General features: G+C 59.9%; 1 non-coding gene across 1 annotated transcript; it reads right to left on the minus strand.

Moving 5' to 3' along the window:
• Window positions 1–3,172: 3,172 nt before the first annotated feature.
• LOC131872374 (5S ribosomal RNA) lies at window positions 3,173–3,291 on the minus strand. Its single transcript, XR_009370528.1, has one exon. It is a non-coding gene; the product is annotated as a 5S ribosomal RNA (ribosomal RNA).
• Window positions 3,292–16,902: the final 13,611 nt, after the last annotated feature.

Genomic DNA, 16,902 nt, shown 5'->3' on the forward strand with positions numbered 1-16,902 from the left:
CATCAAAGGTGCGCACCTCGCTGCCCACCTTGGTGTGCTCTGAGGTGCGCACCCGGGAGCGCTACGAAGTGTGCTCCAAGGTGCGGCGTGCACGTTGTCGGAGCCCGGTTTGCCCCGGGTGCGCACCTCGCCTGCACCTTGGCCGGGGTGGGCACCCTGGCTGGGTTTGCCCAGGGTGCGCTCCGAAGCGGGGTTACTGGAGCGCCCCCTCTTTTTTTGTCAGAGCGTTTGGTGGGGTTTCTCGCATTGGCTCTTCCCAGGCCCGGTTGTTGGGTGCGCTCCCACCCTGGCGCGCGCGAAGTTGGAAGTTGGGTTAATTGCCCGGGCGCGCACCTTCGCCAGGGTGGGCACCTTGGTGCGCACACCTTGGCTGGGCTGCGCACCAGGGCGGGCTCAAGATGGCACCAGCATTCCCTTTTTCTCACTATCTTTCAAAACGGAAATTTTAAAATCTCGTTTTTTTTTGCCTTTTATGGAAATTAGTGAAGGCATCGCATCAAAGGTGCGCACCTCGCTGCCCACCTTGGTGTGCTCCGAGGTGCCCACCACGGTGCGCTCCGAGGTGCCCACCACGGTGCGCAACGCCGGTGCGAACCCGGGAGCGCCCCGATGTGTGCTCCAAGGTGCGGCGTGCACGAAGCCGGACCCCGGTTTGCCCCGGGTGCGCACCTCGCGTGCACCTTGGTGCGCACACCTTGGCTGGGTTGCGCGGCCTGGTGGGCACCATGGTGCGCACCAAGGAGCGCTCCAAAGTGTGCTCCAAGGTGCGGCGTGCACGAAGTCCTAGCCCGGTTTGCCCCGGGTGCGCACCTTCGCCGCGGTGGGCACCATGGCGTGCACGAAGTCGGAGCCCGGTTTGCCCCGGGTGCGCACCTCGCGTGCACCTTCGCCGGGGTGGGCACCTCGGCTGGGTTGCGCGCCCTGGTGCGCACCAAGGAGCGCTCCGAAGTGTGCTCCAAGGTGCGGCGTGCACGAAGTCGGAGCCCGGTTTGCCCCGGGTGCGCACCTTCGCCGCGGTGGGCACCCTGGTGCGCACCATGGCGTGCACGAAGTCGGAGCCCGGTTTGCCCCGGGTGCGCACCTCGCGTGCACCTTCGGCGGGGTTGCGCGCCCTGGTGCGCACCAAGGAGCGCTCCGAAGTGTGCTCCAAGGTGCGGCGTGCACGAAGTCGGAGCCCGGTTTGCCCCGGGTGCGCACCTCGCGTGCACCTTCGGCGGGGTTGCGCGCCCTGGTGGGCACCATGGTGCGCACCAAGGAGCGCTCCGAAGTGTGCTCCAAGGTGCGGCGTGCACGAAGTCGGAGCCCGGTTTGCCCCGGGTGCGCACCTCGCGTGCACCTTCGCCGCGGTGGGCACCATGGCGTGCACGAAGTCGGAGCCCGGTTTGCCCCGGGTGCGCACCTCGCGTGCACCTTCGCCGGGGTGGGCACCTCGGCTGGGTTGCGCGCCCTGGTGCGCACCAAGGAGCGCTCCGAAGTGTGCTCCAAGGTGCGGCGTGCACGAAGTCGGAGCCCGGTTTGCCCCGGGTGCGCACCTCGCGTGCACCTTCGCCGCGGTGGGCACCATGGCGTGCACGAAGTCGGAGCCCGGTTTGCCCCGGGTGCGCACCCCGCGTGCACCTTCGCCGGGGTGGGCACCTCGGCTGGGTTGCGCGCCCTGGTGCGCACCAAGGAGCGCTCCGAAGTGTGCTCCAAGGTGCGGCGTGCACGAAGTCGGAGCCCGGTTTGCCCCGGGTGCGCACCTCGCGTGCACCTTCGCCGCGGTGGGCACCTTGGCTGGGTTGGGCACCATTGAGCGCTCCGAAGTGTGCTCCAAGGTGCGCACCATGGCCCTCCAAGGTGCGCAGCATGGCGTGCACGAAGTCGGAGCCCGGTTTGCCCCGGGTGCGCACCTCGCGTGCACCTTCGCCAGGGTGGGCACCTCGGTGCGCACACCTTCTCAATGTTTTCTTGCCTTTTCTGGAAATTGGTGAAGGCAGCGCATCAAAGGTGCGCACCTCGGTGTGCTCCGAGGTGCGAACCCGAGAGCGCTCCGAGGTGCCCACGAAGTCGAAAGTCGGGTTAATTGCATTGTTTTCCCCGGGTGCGCTCCGAGGTGCGCAACATCGGTGCGCACCAAGGAGGGCTCCGAAGTGTGCTCCAAGGTGCGCACGATTCGGAGCTCGGTTTGCCCGGGGTGCGCACACCTTGGCTGGGTTGCGCACCCTTTGTGCGCTCCAAGGTGCGCACGAAGTCGGAGCTCGGTTTGCCCCGGGTGCGCACCTTCGCCAGGGTGCGCACCTTGATGCGCACGCCTTGGCTGGGCTGCGCACCTTGGTGGGCGCCATGGTGCGCACCTTTCGTGCGCTCCAAGGTGCGCACGAAGTCGGAGCTCGGTTTGCCCCGGGTGCGCACCTTGGTGGGCGCCATGGTGCACTCCGAGGTGCCCAAGATTGGTGCGCACCAAGGAGCGCTCCGAAGTGCGCTCCAAGGTGCGCAGGTGCGCGCGAAGTCGAAAGTTGGGTTAATTGTCCGGTTTGCCTCGGGTGCGCACCTTGCGTGCACCTTCGCCAGGGTGGGCGCCTTGGTGCGCACACCTTGGCTGGGCTGCGCACCCGGGCGCGCACACCTTGGCACCCGCGTTTCCTTCATTTTAAATTTTTTTTTTTTACAATCTCTCAAGTGGGAAATTCTATAATCTCAACTTTTTTTGCCTTTTCAGGAAACTTTTGAATGGAGCGCATCATTGGTGCGCTCCGAAGTGTGCTCCAAGGTGCGCACCTCTGGTGTGCTCCAAAGCTCTCTCCAGCTGCGTGCACCTGCCCCGGCCGCGCACCCGGCCCCGCCCAGCTTCGCTCACCTGTCCCGGGCGTCTGGTGCGGAACCTTAGAGTAAGAAACATCACCGTGCACCTTGGCCAACGTGCGCGACTCGACCGAGCGCGCACTGGCCGAGGTGCACACCGATTTCACCTGGGTGCGCGCGCAGCACCTCGGGCGCACCGGGGTGCGCGCACAACGCCCGGGTTGCACCGTGGCCTGTGTGCTCGGGGCGCCTCGGGTGCGCGCTCGGTGTCGCCCCCGGCGCGCGCGGTAGTGCGGGCAGCGCACCCCGGCCCGGCCCGGCCCCGACGAGAACGCAAACGGGCAAAAGGTTTATTCAAATAGCATTGCGACGCCCGGCGAAAAACTAAGAAAGGGTGCAACACCGGGACTTCCCGGGAGGTCACCCATCCCAGTACTACTCCGGCCCAAGCGCGCTTAACTGCGGAGTTCTGATGGGATCCGGTGCACTAACGCTGGTATGATCGCACCCGTTATGAGCTTGTCGCAGTGTGTACTTAGCAAACCGCGACCCACGTGCGAATCCACCCCGGCCACCCACCCCCGTCGAGGTGCACACCCTCCCTCGCGAAGTGCGCCCCGTTCGCCAAGTGTGAGCCCTGCCCGGGTGCGCGCACCTTGCTAGGGCGTCGGGTGTGCACCCGGCCCGGCCTACGTGCGTGCACCTGGACGGGGCGTCGTGTGCGTGCAGTGTCCCGTCTGCAACGCGGTGCCCACACACCACCTCGGGCGCAACGACCTGCGCTCACATGTGGGCCGAGTGCACCTTGGTGCATGTTCGGGGCGCCTCGGGTGCACGCTCGATCTTGCCCCGGTGCACCAAGGCGCTCGGTTTGCCCCGGGTGCGCACTTGGTGCAAGGTGGGCACCCAAAATAGGGATCAAGCACCAAAACACAAGTTTCGGGATGCAAAATGGGACCCAAGGACCACAAATGCGTTCCAAGACCCATGATGGGTCCACGAGAACAAAAATGTGTTCCGAGACTTAATAAACAAATATTGGGTTTTAGGAGAAGAAACATGCTCTGATGCCCAAAACGAGAATCGACCCCGAAAAGGCCACAGGCCAAAAGTGGGATGCGAGACAAAAAAAAATGGGACCCGAGGACCAAAATTGGGTTCCCAGGTCGAAGACAGGGCAACCGGACAAGAAACGACCTCTAAGGCTCGAAATGAGTCCCGACGACTAAAACTTGACAAGAAGCACCCATCAGGCACCCAACTCGACACCCATGGGATGCCGACCCACCCGGGCTTCCACCTAGCACACCTTGGCACCCACCCACCCTCGCACCCAACCTCGCACCCAACTTAGCACCTTTGAACCCACATTGGCACTCACCCTGACCCTGGCACCTTGGAACCCACATTGGCACTCACCTTGACCCTGGCACCCACCTTTGCACTCACCTTGGGACCCACCCTGGCTCCCACCTCGGCACCCACCCAGACACCCACCTTGGTTCCTTGGCACCCACCTTGGATCCTTGGCACCCACCCCGACACCCACCTTGGCACGCAACTTGGCTACTTGCCACCCACCTTGGCTCCTTGACGCCCACCCCGACAACCACCCCGTGACCTACCCTGGCTAGGGTTGGTGCACACCCACCCTGGTGCCCACCTTGGCACCCACCCCATGACCCACCTTGGCACGCACCTTAGTACCCACCCTGTTACCCACCCTAGGACCCACCCCGTGACCCACCTTGGCCAGGGTGGGTGCACCCACCCTGGTGCCCACCTTGGCACCCACCCATCCTAGCACCCAGCCTGTGACCGGGCTTGGAACCCAACCTTGCACCCGTCTTGGCCAGTGTGGGTGCGCACCCATCCTGGCACCCACGTTGTGACACACCCTTTAACCCACGCACCCTAGCAGCCACGTTGGCACCCACCTTGGAACACAACCTAGCAACTTGGCACCCACCCCGTGACCCACCTTGGCATCCACCATAGCAGTCGCCCACTTGGCACCCACCTTGGAACCCAAGTTGGCACCCACCTCGGCACCCACCTTGACACTTGTGGACCCACCTTGCCACTCACCCTAGCATCGACCCATCCTAGCACCCACCCTGGCACCTTTGCACCCTAGCACTCACCCATCCTAGCACCTAACCTGTGACCCACCTTGACACTCACCCTCGCACCCACCTTGGAACCCAACCTAGCACCCACCCACCCTGACACCAACCCTAGCACCTACCCACCCTTGCACCCACCCTGTGACCCATCTTGGCACCCACCCATCCTACCACTCAACCTATCACCCACCTTCTCACCCACCTTGGCATCCACCTTAGCACCCACCCACACTGGCACCTTGGCACCCACCTCGGGCAAGGTGGGTGCACACCCACCCTGACACCCAATTTAGAACCAACCGAGCATGTTACCCACCTTGGCACCCACATTGCAGCCCACCCTAGTACCCACCCTATGACCCACATTGGCATCCACACCCTAGCACCCAGGCACCTCGACACCCGCCTTGACACGCACCCTAGCACTAAACCTGTGACCCACCTTGGAACTCACCCTAGAACCCACCCACCCTGTGAACCACCTTGGCATCCACCTTAGCACCCACCCACCTTGGCACCCACTCTAGCACTCACCCATCCTAACACCCAACTTGTTACCCACCTTGGCACCCGCCCTCGCGTCCACCTTGAAACCCACCCTAGCACCCACCCACGCAGGAGCCCACCTTGGCACCCAACCTAACACCCACGCATCCTGGCACCCAACTTGTGACCCACCTTGGAACCCACCCTAGTACCCACCTTTGAACCCACTATATCACCAACCCACCTTGGCACCCACCCTATGACCCTCTTTGGAATCCACCCTAGCACGCACCCACCCTGGCACCCACCATGGAGCGCACCCTAGCACCCACCCACCTCGGCACGCACCTCAACACCCACCTTGGTGTGCGCACTGCGCCAACCTCTCAAAGACCCTATGTGGTGCGCTCCAAAGTGTACACCTTTGGTGCGCTCCAAGGTGCGCACCTTTGGTGCACACCGAGGTGCACACCAAAGTGTGCACCGAGGTGAGCACCAAAGTGCACTCCAAGGTGCACACCAAGGCGTGCACCTTTGGTGCGGTCAATGCAAACGAATTCGGAAGTTGGGGTCGATGTCCTAATCGCTGCTGCAGACTACACGTATGAGAATCGGACAAATAGCTTTATATAGGGGAGGTGTTGCGTTTGATGGGTCGACTCCCCTGGTTGTGTGCACTGCACCAACTTCAAAGACCCTGTCTTGTTTAAGAAGTCAAAAGTTGGGGTGGATGTCCTAATCATTGCTGCAGTCTACGCATGTATGAGAATCAGACAAATAGCTTATATAGGGGAGGTGTTGCATTCGGTGGGTTGACTCCCCTGGTTGTGCGCACTGCGCCAACCTCAAAGACCCCGCATAGCAGAAGAAGTCGGAAGTCGGATTTTGGTGAGCACCAAGGCGTGCACCTTTGGTGCGGTCAACGCAGACGAATTCAGAAGTTGGGGTGGATGTCCTAATCGTTGTTGCAGGCTACACATGTATGAGAATCAGACAAATAGCTTATATAGGGGAGGTGTTGGGTTTGATGGGTCAACTCCCTTGGTTGTGCGCATTACGCCAACCTCAAAGACCTTGTTTTCGTTAAGAAGTCAAAAGTTGGGGTCAATGTCCTAATGGCTCCTGTAGGCTACACATGTATGAGAATCGGACAAATAGCTTATATAGGGGAGGTGTTGGGTTTGATGGGTCGACTCCCCTGGTTGTGCGCATTACGTCAACCTCAAAGACCTTGTTTTCGTTAAGAAGTCAAAAGTTGGGGTCGATGTCCTAATTGCTCCTGTAGACTACACATGTATGAGAATCAGACAAATAGCTTATATAGGGGAGGTGTTGGGTTTGATGGGTTGACTCCCCTAGTTGTTCGCATTACACCAACCTCAAAGACCTTGTTTTCGTTTAGAAGCCGAAAGTTGGGGTCGATGTCCTAATTGCTCCTGCAGGCTACGCATGTATGAGAATCAGACAAATAGCTTATATAGGGGAGGTGTTGGGTTTGATGGGTCGACTCCCCTGGTTGTGCGCATTGCGCCAACCTCAAAGACCCTGCATTGCGGATGAAGTCGAAAGTCAGAGTTTGGTGTGCTACAAGGTGTGGTCGAAGGTGCTCACCTAGGTGTGCACCTTTGGAGCGCAGGAAAAGTGCCCTCCAAAAGTGCGCACCTTTGGAGTGCACAAAAGTGCCCTCCAAAAGTGCGCACCTTTGGAGCGCACAAAAGTGCCCTCCAAAAAGTGCCCTCCAAAAGTGCGCACCTTTGGAGCGCACAAAAGTGCCCTCCAAAAAGTGCCCTCCAAAAGTGCGCACCTTTGGAGTGCAGAAAAGTGCCCTCCAAAAAGTGCCCTCCAAAAGTGTGCACCTTTGGAGTGCACAAAAGTGCCCTCCAAAAGTGCGCACCTTTGGAGCGCAGAAAAGTGCCCTCCAAAAAGTGCCCTCCAAAAGTGCGCACCTTTGGAGCGCAGAAAAGTGCCCTCCAAAAAGTGCCCTCCAAAAGTGCGCACCTTTGGAGCGCAGAAAAGTGCCCTCCAAAAAGTGCCCTCCAAAAGTGCGCACCTTTGGAGCGCAGAAAAGTGCCCTCCAAAAAGTGCCCTCCAAAAGTGCGCACCTTTGGAGCGCACAAAAGTGCCCTCCAAAAAGTGCCCTCCAAAAGTGCGCACCTTTGGAGCGCACAAAAGTGCCCTCCAAAAGTGCGCACCTTTGGAGCGCACAAAAGTGCCCTCCAAAAGTGCGCACTTTTGGTGCGCACCAAGGCGCTGGTTCGGTCGTTGCAGGCGAGTTCGGAAGTTGGGGTCGATGTCCTGAGCGGAGGTGCAAACTACACAGGTGTCGGAATCGGACAAATAGCTTATATAGGGGAGGTGTATGCTTCGATGGGTCGACTCCCCAGGTTGAGCGCACCGCGCCAACCTCAAAGACCCTACGGTATGGATGAAGTCGGAAGTTGGGTCCGATGACCGATTCGATTAGTAGGTATGCTCATGAGGTCGGAATTTGGGTCCGATGACCTGCCATGTGCAGGAAGGCGAATGTTGGCACTGTGCGTTGCAAGGTGCACACCAAGGTGCTGGTGCGGTCTTTTTAGTCGAGTTCGGAAGTTGGGGTCGATGTCCTGATCGGAGGTGCAAGCTACACAGGTGTGGGAATCGGACAAATAGCTTATATAGGGGAGGTGTATGCTTCGTTGGGTCGACTCCCCGGGTTGAGCGCACCGCGCCAACCTCAAAGACCCTACGGTATGGATGAAGTCGGAAGTTGGGTCCGATGACCGATTCGATATGTAGGCATACTCGCGAGGTCGGAATTTGGGTCCGATGACCTGCCATGTGCAGGAAGGCGAATGTTGGCACTGTGCGTTGCAAGGTGCGCACCAAGGCGCTGGTTCGGTCGTTGCAGGCGAGTTCGGAAGTTGGGGTCGATGTCCTGATCGGAGGTGCAAACTACACAGGTGTGGGAATCGGACAAATAGCTTATATAGGGGAGGTGTATGCTTCGTTGGGTCGACTCCCCGGGTTGAGCGCACCGCGCCAACCTCAAAGACCCTACGGTATGGATGAAGTCGGAAGTTGTGTCCGATGACCGATTCGATATGTAGGCATACTCGCGAGGTCGGAATTTGGGTCCGATGACCTGCCATGTGCAGGAAGGCGAATGTTGGGACTGTGCGTCGCAAGGTGCGCACCAAGGCGCTGGTGCCGTCGTTGCAGTCGAGTTCGGAAGTTGGGGTCGATGTCCTGGTCAGAGGTGCAAACTACACAGGTGTGGGAATCGGACAAATAGCTTATATAGGGGAGGTGTATGCTTCGATGGGTCGACTCCCCGGGTTGAGCGCACCGCGCCAACCTCAAAGACCCTACAGTATGGATGAAGTCGGAAGTTGGGTCCGATGACCGATTCGATACGTAGGCATATTGGCGAGGTCTGAATTTGTGTCCGATGACCTGCCATGCGCAGGAAGGCGGAATTTGGGTCCGATGACCGAGTTGATGGCGTGCCATGCGCAGAAAGGCGGAATTTGGGTCCGATGACCGAGTTGATGTTGATGGCCCGCCATGCACAGGAAGGCGGAATTTGGGTCCGATGACCGATTTGAAGGCGTGCCATGCGCAGAAAGGCGGAGTTTGGGTCCGATGACCGAGTTGATATTGATGGCCCGCCATGCGCAGGAAGGCGGAATTTGGGTCCGATGACCTGACATACGCATGGAGTCCGACTCGGGGGCCGATGTTCGATTCGATGACTTGCATTGTGGGTAAAGTCGGAAGTTGTGGTCTTTGACCCGATTCGATGACCAGACTTCGGCTGCTTGAGAATCGGACAAATAACTTATATAGGGGAGGTAGTGTTCTCGAGCATCCTCCCCCCGTGCCCGTTTATGTCGATTGATGCTGGTGCTCGACTGGTTGGAGCGCTCGGATGCAAAAATCTTGCACCAGGATTTATCGATTGTGATGGACACGGCAAGTCTCCTGATTGCTATGCAGGAGCTCATCGTGAATCTCTATGCGGCCTTGGTATGGACTCGACCTGCGGAATGGTTCGGCAATGGTAGTCGCTCCAACACGTCCTTGCAATGGCCACAGAGGTGATTCGACTAGAGCTCCAGTCTAGCTTTTGGGTTGCTTGGCGGACTGGTATAGCCGCGATCGAGTTCCGGCCATGAACGTTTTAGATAGCTCTTGGGCTTTCTGGGACGGAAGTCGGAAGTTTGGGCTGTTGTCCGATTTGATGACCATTCTTCGGATGTGTGAGAATCGGACAAATAACTTATATAGGGGACTGTGTTGTCTCACGCAGCCCCCTCCGTGCCCCTCTATCTCGACCGATGTTGGTGCTTGAAAGGGTTGGGATCGCTCGGATTTATAAACGTGCACCACCATTTGTCGAGTGTGAGGGACGCGGCAGGTCTCCTAAATGCTATACGGGCGCTCTCTGAGAATCTCTATCCGGCCTCGACACAGACTAGTCTTGCTGAATGGTTTGGCACTGGTAGTCGATCCAACACGTCGTTGTTGTGGCCGCCTAGGCGATTCGATTCGAGCCCCCGTCTAGCTTTTGGGTTGCTTGGCGGATTTTGCCCTATCCGCAAGTGAGCTCGGTCCCTAAACGTTCGAGAAACCCGATTGCTATGCGCCGACTCTCTTTCTTGCGAGCCTCCATCTAGCTTTTGGGTCTCTACGGAACGGAAGTCGGAATCTGGGACCGTTGTTTGATTCGACGAGGCAGACTACGGTTGTGCGAGAATCGGACAAATAACTTATATAGGGGAGGTGTTGACTGGAGCATTCTCCCCCGTGCCCCTCTAACTCGACCAATGCTGGCGCTCGAACGGTGGTAGCGCTCGGATTTTCGTTGAGCGCCAGCATTGGTCGATTTAGAGGGGCATGCGAGATTCCCGAATGCTATGCGAGGGCTCTAACGGAAATGTCTATTGGTTTCGGTATGGATGCAATTGCGAGTGGTTCGGCAAAGGTAGTCGTTCCGATGCGTCCATGTCGTGGCCAAATCGATAATTCGATTTGAGCCCTCGTATAGCATTTGGGTCTCTCGATGTGATTCCGCATTCCAGTCCCTTTGGGCACTGCTTGAGCCGCATCCCAGGGGGTTCCCTTCCCAATAATCTGCCTCGCAACCCGATTGCTATGCGGTGAGGCTCCTCGGCCGCCTCGGAACTATCTGTGTATCAGACGCATCGCGGGATAAGGGGTTGGCAACGGTAGTCGCCCCAAGCGCGTCCGATGCTTGGACCATTCCGAGGCGGCCCTGAAGCCTCTTCCGTCTAGCCGTTGGGTCCTTCTCGCCGCATCCCTTGCCTCGCACCCCGATTGCTATGCGGTGAGGCTCCTCGGCCGCCTTGGAACTATCTGTGTATCAGACGCATCGCGGGATAAGGGGTTGTCACTGGTAGTCGCCCCAAGCGCGTCCGATGCTTGGACCATTCCGAGGCGGCCCTGAAGCCTCTTCCGTCTAGCCGTTGGGTCCTTCTCGCCGCATCCCTCGACTCGCACCCCGATTGCTATGCGGTGAGGCTCCTCGGCCGCCTTGGAACTATCTGTGTATCGGACGCGTCGCGGGATAAGGGGTTGTCACTGGTAGTCGCCCCAAGCGCGTCCGATGCTTGGACCATTCCGAGGCGGCCCTGAAGCCTCTTCCGTCTAGCCGTTGGGTCCTTCTCGCCGCATCCCTCGCCTCGCACCCCGATTGCTATGCGGTGAGGCTCCTCGGCCGCCTTGGAACTATCTGTGTATCGGACGCGTCGCGGGATAAGGGGTTGTCACTGGTAGTCGCCCCAAGCGCGTGCGATGCATGGACCATTCCCAGGCGGCCCTGAAGCCTCTTCCGTCTAGCCGTTGGGTCCTTCTCGCCGCATCCCTCGCCTCGCACCCCGATTGCTATGCGGTGAGGCTCCTCGGCCGCCTTGGAACTATCTGTGTATCGGACGCGTCGCGGGATAAGGGGTTGTCACTGGTAGTCGCCCCAAGCGCGTCCGATGCTTGGACCATTCCGAGGCGGCCCTGAAGCCTCTTCCGTCTAGCCGTTGGGTCCTTCTCGCCGCATCCCTCGCCTCGCACCCCGATTGCTATGCGGTGAGGCTCCTCGGCCGCCTTGGAACTATCTGTGTATCGGACGCGTCGCGGGATAAGGGGTTGTCACTGGTAGTCGCCCCAAGCGCGTCCGATGCTTGGACCATTCCGAGGCGGCCCTGAAGCCTCTTCCGTCTAGCCGTTGGGTCCTTCTCGCCGCATCCCTCGCCTCGCACCCCGATTGCTATGCGGTGAGGCTCCTCGGCCGCCTTGGAACTATCTGTGTATCGGACGCGTCGCGGGATAAGGGGTTGTCACTGGTAGTCGCCCCAAGCGCGTCCGATGCTTGGACCATTCCGAGGCGGCCCTGAAGCCTCTTCCGTCTAGCCGTTGGGTCCTTCTCGCCGCATCCCTCGCCTCGCACCCCGATTGCTATGCGGTGAGGCTCCTCGGCCGCCTTGGAACTATCTGTGTATCGGACGCATCGCGGGATAAGGGGTTGTCACTGGTAGTCGCCCCAAGCGCGTCCGATGCTTGGACCATTCCGAGGCGGCCCTGAAGCCTCTTCCGTCTAGCCGTTGGGTCCTTCTCGCCGCATCCCTCGCCTCGCACCCCGATTGCTATGCGGTGAGGCTCCTCGGCCGCCTTGGAACTATCTGTGTATCGGACGCGTCGCGGGATAAGGGGTTGTCACTGGTAGTCGCCCCAAGCGCGTCCGATGCTTGGACCATTCCGAGGCGGCCCTGAAGCCTCTTCCGTCTAGCCGTTGGGTCCTTCTCGCCGCATCCCTCGCCTCGCACCCCGATTGCTATGCGGTGAGGCTCCTCGGCCGCCTTGGAACTATCTGTGTATCGGACGCGTCGCGGGATAAGGGGTTGTCACTGGTAGTCGCCCCAAGCGCGTCCGATGCTTGGACCATTCCGAGGCGGACCTGAAGCCTCTTCCGTCTAGCCGTTGGGTCCTTCTCGCCGCATCCCTCGCCTCGCACCCCGATTGCTATGCGGTGAGGCTCCTCGGCCGCCTTGGAACTATCTGTGTATCGGACGCGTCGCGGGATAAGGGGTTGTCACTGGTAGTCGCCCCAAGCGCGTCCGATGCTTGGACCATTCCGAGGCGGCCCTGAAGCCTCTTCCGTCTAGCCGTTGGGTCCTTCTTGCCGCATCCCTCGCCTCGCACCCCGATTGCTATGCGGTGAGGCTCCTCGGCCGCCTTGGAACTATCTGTGTATCGGACGCGTCGCGGGATAAGGGGTTGTCACTGGTAGTCGCCCCAAGCGCGTCCGATGCTTGGACCATTCCGAGGCGGCCCTGAAGCCTCTTCCGTCTAGCCGTTGGGTCCTTCTCGCCGCATCCCTCGCCTCGCACCCCGATTGCTATGCGGTGAGGCTCCTCGGCCGCCTTGGAACTATCTGTGTATCGGACGCATCGCGGGATAAGGGGTTGTCACTGGTAGTCGCCCCAAGCGCGTCCGATGCTTGGACCATTCCGAGGCGGCCCTGAAGCCTCTTCCGTCTAGCCGTTGGGTCCTTCTCGCCGCATCCCTCGCCTCGCACCCCGATTGCTATGCGGTGAGGCTCCTCGGCCGCCTTGGAACTATCTGTGTATCGGACGCGTCGCGGGATAAGGGGTTGTCACTGGTAGTCGCCCCAAGCGCGTCCGATGCTTGGACCATTCCGAGGCGGACCTGAAGCCTCTTCCGTCTAGCCGTTGGGTCCTTCTCGCCGCATCCCTCGCCTCGCACCCCGATTGCTATGCGGTGAGGCTCCTCGGCCGCCTTGGAACTATCTGTGTATCGGACGCGTCGCGGGATAAGGGGTTGTCACTGGTAGTCGCCCCAAGCGCGTCCGATGCTTGGACCATTCCGAGGCGGCCCTGAAGCCTCTTCCGTCTAGCCGTTGGGTCCTTCTCGCCGCATCCCTCGCCTCGCACCCCGATTGCTATGCGGTGAGGCTCCTCGGCCGCCTTGGAACTATCTGTGTATCGGACGCGTCGCGGGATAAGGGGTTGTCACTGGTAGTCGCCCCAAGCGCGTCCGATGCTTGGACCATTCCGAGGCGGACCTGAAGCCTCTTCCCTCTAGCCGTTGGGGCTTTCTCGCCGCATCCCTCGCCTCGCACCCCGATTGCTATTCGGTGAGGCTCCTCGGCCGCCTTGGAACTATCTGTGTATCGGACGCATCGCGGGATAAGGGGTTGGCAGTGGTAGTCGCCCCAAGCGCGTCCGATGCTTGGACCATTCCGAGGCGGCCCTGCAGCCTCTTCCGTCTAGCCGTTGGGGCCATCTCGCTGCATCCCCCACCTCGCACCACGATTGCTATGCGGTGAGGCTCCTTGGCCGCCTCGGAACTATCTGTGTATCGGACGCATCGCGGGATAAGGGGTTGTCACTGGTAGTCGCCCCAAGCGCGTCCGATGCTTGGACTATTCCGAGGCGGCCCTGCAGCCTCTTCCGTCTAGCCGTTGGGGCCATCTCGCCGCATCCCCCAGCTCCTCGGCCGCCTCGGAACTATCTGTGTATCGGACGCATCGCGGGATAAGGGGTTGGCAGTGGTAGTCGCCCCAAGCGCGTTCGATGCTTGGACTATTCCGAGGCGGCCCCGCAGCCTCTTCCGTCTACCCTTTGGGGCCATCTCGCCGCATCCCTCGCCTCGCACCCCGATTGCTATGCGGTGAGGCTCCTCGGCCGCCTGGGAACTATCTTCGTATCGGATGCATCGCGGGATAAGGGGTTGTCACTGGTAGTCGCCCCAAGCGCGTCCGATGCTTGGACTATTCCGAGGCGGCCCTGTGGCCTCTTCCGTCTAGCCGTTGGGGCCATCTCGCCGCATCCCTCACCTCGCACCCCCATTGCTATGCGGTGAGGCTCCTCGGCCGCCTTGGAACTGTCTTCGTATCGGAAGCATCGCGGGATAAGGGGTTGTCACTGGTAGTCGCCCCAAGCGCGTCCGATGCTTGGACTATTCCGAGGCGGCCCTGCAGCCTCTTCCGTCTAGCCGTTGGGGCCATCTCGCCGCATCCCCCACCTCGCACCCGGATTGCTATGCGGTGAGGCTCCTCGGCCGCCTTGGAACTATCTTCGTATCGGACGCATCGCGGGATAAGGGGTTGTCACTGGTAGTCGCCCCAAGCGCGTCCGATGCTTGGACTATTCCGACGCGGCCCTGTGGCCTCTTCCGTCTAGCCGTTGGGGCCATCTCGCCGCATCCCCCACCTCGCACCCCGATTGCTATGCGGTGAGGCTCCTCGGCCGCCTTGGAACCATCTTCGTATCGGACGCATCGCGGGATGAGGGGTTGTCACTGGTAGTCGCCCCAAGCGCGTCCGATGCTTGGACCATTCCGAGGCGGCCCTGAAGCCTCTTCCGTCTAGCCGTTGGGGCCTTCCCGCCCCATCCCTCGCCTCGCACCCCCGATTGCTATGCGGTGAGGCTCCTCGGCCGCCTTGGAACCATCTGTGTATCGGACGCATCGCGGGATAAGGGGTTGGCACTGGTAGTCGCCCCAAGCGCGTCCGATGCTTGGAGCATTCCGAGGTGGCCCTGAAGCCTCTTCCGTCTAGCCGTTGGGGCCTTCCCGCCCCATCCCTCGCCTCGCACCCCGATTGATATGCGGTGAGGCTCCTCGGCCGCCTTGGAACTATCTGTGTATCGGACGCATCGCGGGATAAGGGGTTGGCACTGGTAGTCGTCCCAATCGCGTCCGATGCTTGGACCATTCCGAGGCGGCCCTGCAGCCTCTTCCGTTTAGCCGTCGGGGCCTTCCCGCCGCATCCCTCGCCTCGCATCCCGATTCCTATGCGGTGAGTCTTCTCGGCCGCCGCGGAACTATACCTGTTATTGCTACTGCATCCTTCGGCTGGTAACCTCCTCTGCCGCCTTGGAACGTTCTCTTTGTCGGACGCGTCGCGGGATAAGGGGTTGGCACTGGTAGTCGCCCCAAGCGCGCCCGATGCATAGACCGCTCCGAGTTGACCTTGCTTTCAGCCTCTCACATGCATAGACCTCTCTGAGTCGACCCTGCAGCCTCTCACGTTTAGCCTTTGGAATCTCGCCTCACAACATGATTGCTATCCTTGATGCATCCCTTGCCTCGAGCCCTGATTGCTTTCTTGGCTGCATCCCTCCTCTCCTCACAGCCCGGTTGTCATCACTGCTTCATCCGTCGCTTCATGCATTCTGGCTGCTGGGCCCTTCCCACCGCACACCTCGATTGCTATCTCTTCTGCATCACACACCCCGATTGCTATCTCTGCTACATCCCTCGGCTCTCACTTCTGCATCCTTCGCCTCCCACCTCGATTGCTATCAATGCTGCATCCGTAACCTCACACCCCGATTGCTATGCGGGGAGGCTCCTTGGCCGCCTTGGAAATTTCTGTGTGTCGGACGCACCGCGGGATAAGGGGTTGGCACTGGTAGTCGCCCCAAGTGCGCCCGATTCTTAGACCGCTTCGAGGTGACCTCGTAGCCTCTTTCGTCCAGGCTTCCTGCCTTCAACGCCCTTTTTACACCTCGATTGCTATGCGCGGGCTCGTTGGCGTCTATCACCTCTCTGCGAAGAGTGGCACGATGATTGTTGGGGTAAATCGTAGCAGTCCGATCTCTGGCCTTGGGCCATTGTGAGGGCTGATCGATTTCCTGTGCGCATCTCGTGTTCGCCCAGTAACAGACTCGACGACTTGTAATCGGTCTTGTTCCCGATTGTTCCTGGAGGTAGTCTTCGGAACTCTTGGATTTGACCTGTCACTCGAACTGTCCTCTTCCGAGGATGCTTGTGTGTGTGTGCTTGTGCCATTTCCTTGGCGGTATTAACGAGATATTAAAGAGCGGAGTGAGCGCCTCGCCCAGCTATGTTTGGGGCTCTCACTCCCTTACCCGGTGTGCGACCGCTTTGCACGTAGGTTGCGGAGCATCGCGACTCTTTCGATGTTTGGCGGTTGTCTTCCGGTGATGCGTTGGTCCCGAAGTGCACGTTACTAGCATTTCTGCCATTGTTCTCGATCTTTGGCACGTTCCTTCGTTGCAATTGGATATATATCTCCGTTTATACGCGCAGGCTTCTCCCGCCTATTCAGCGCTGTCCCACTCTCAGCACTCTCGTGGTCTCCTTGGCTTCTCTCTCCCGTGAGCGAGCTCTCTTCTCGAGTCTTTTCCATGTCCCATGGAGGTTGCCTTGCGAAATTCGGGCACACAAACGTGACCGGATAAGAGCGGAATTGCCTATGAGGAGAAGCTCACCTTAGGGAGCAGCAATGCCGAGTGTTTCGACAGAGGGTAGAGGGGGCGTTGTTTGGGCGGTTGCACAAAAGAGTGCTACGGTTGCACTGAAGGTTGCTTCTTCGTCTCCGACGAACTCTTCGAGGCAAAAAAGCTTGTATACGGGGTCGAGGTGGGACTGTTCGTGCGAGTTGCGCCACCAAAAGTGCGTAGGGGGCATATACCTGGGAAATGGATGTCTCTGAGTGGCCTTACTCGGTCGCGTGCACGGTGCATTC

This window comes from Cryptomeria japonica, unplaced genomic scaffold, assembly GCF_030272615.1.
Source record: "Cryptomeria japonica unplaced genomic scaffold, Sugi_1.0 HiC_scaffold_583, whole genome shotgun sequence".
Taxonomy (NCBI): domain Eukaryota; kingdom Viridiplantae; phylum Streptophyta; class Pinopsida; order Cupressales; family Cupressaceae; genus Cryptomeria; species Cryptomeria japonica.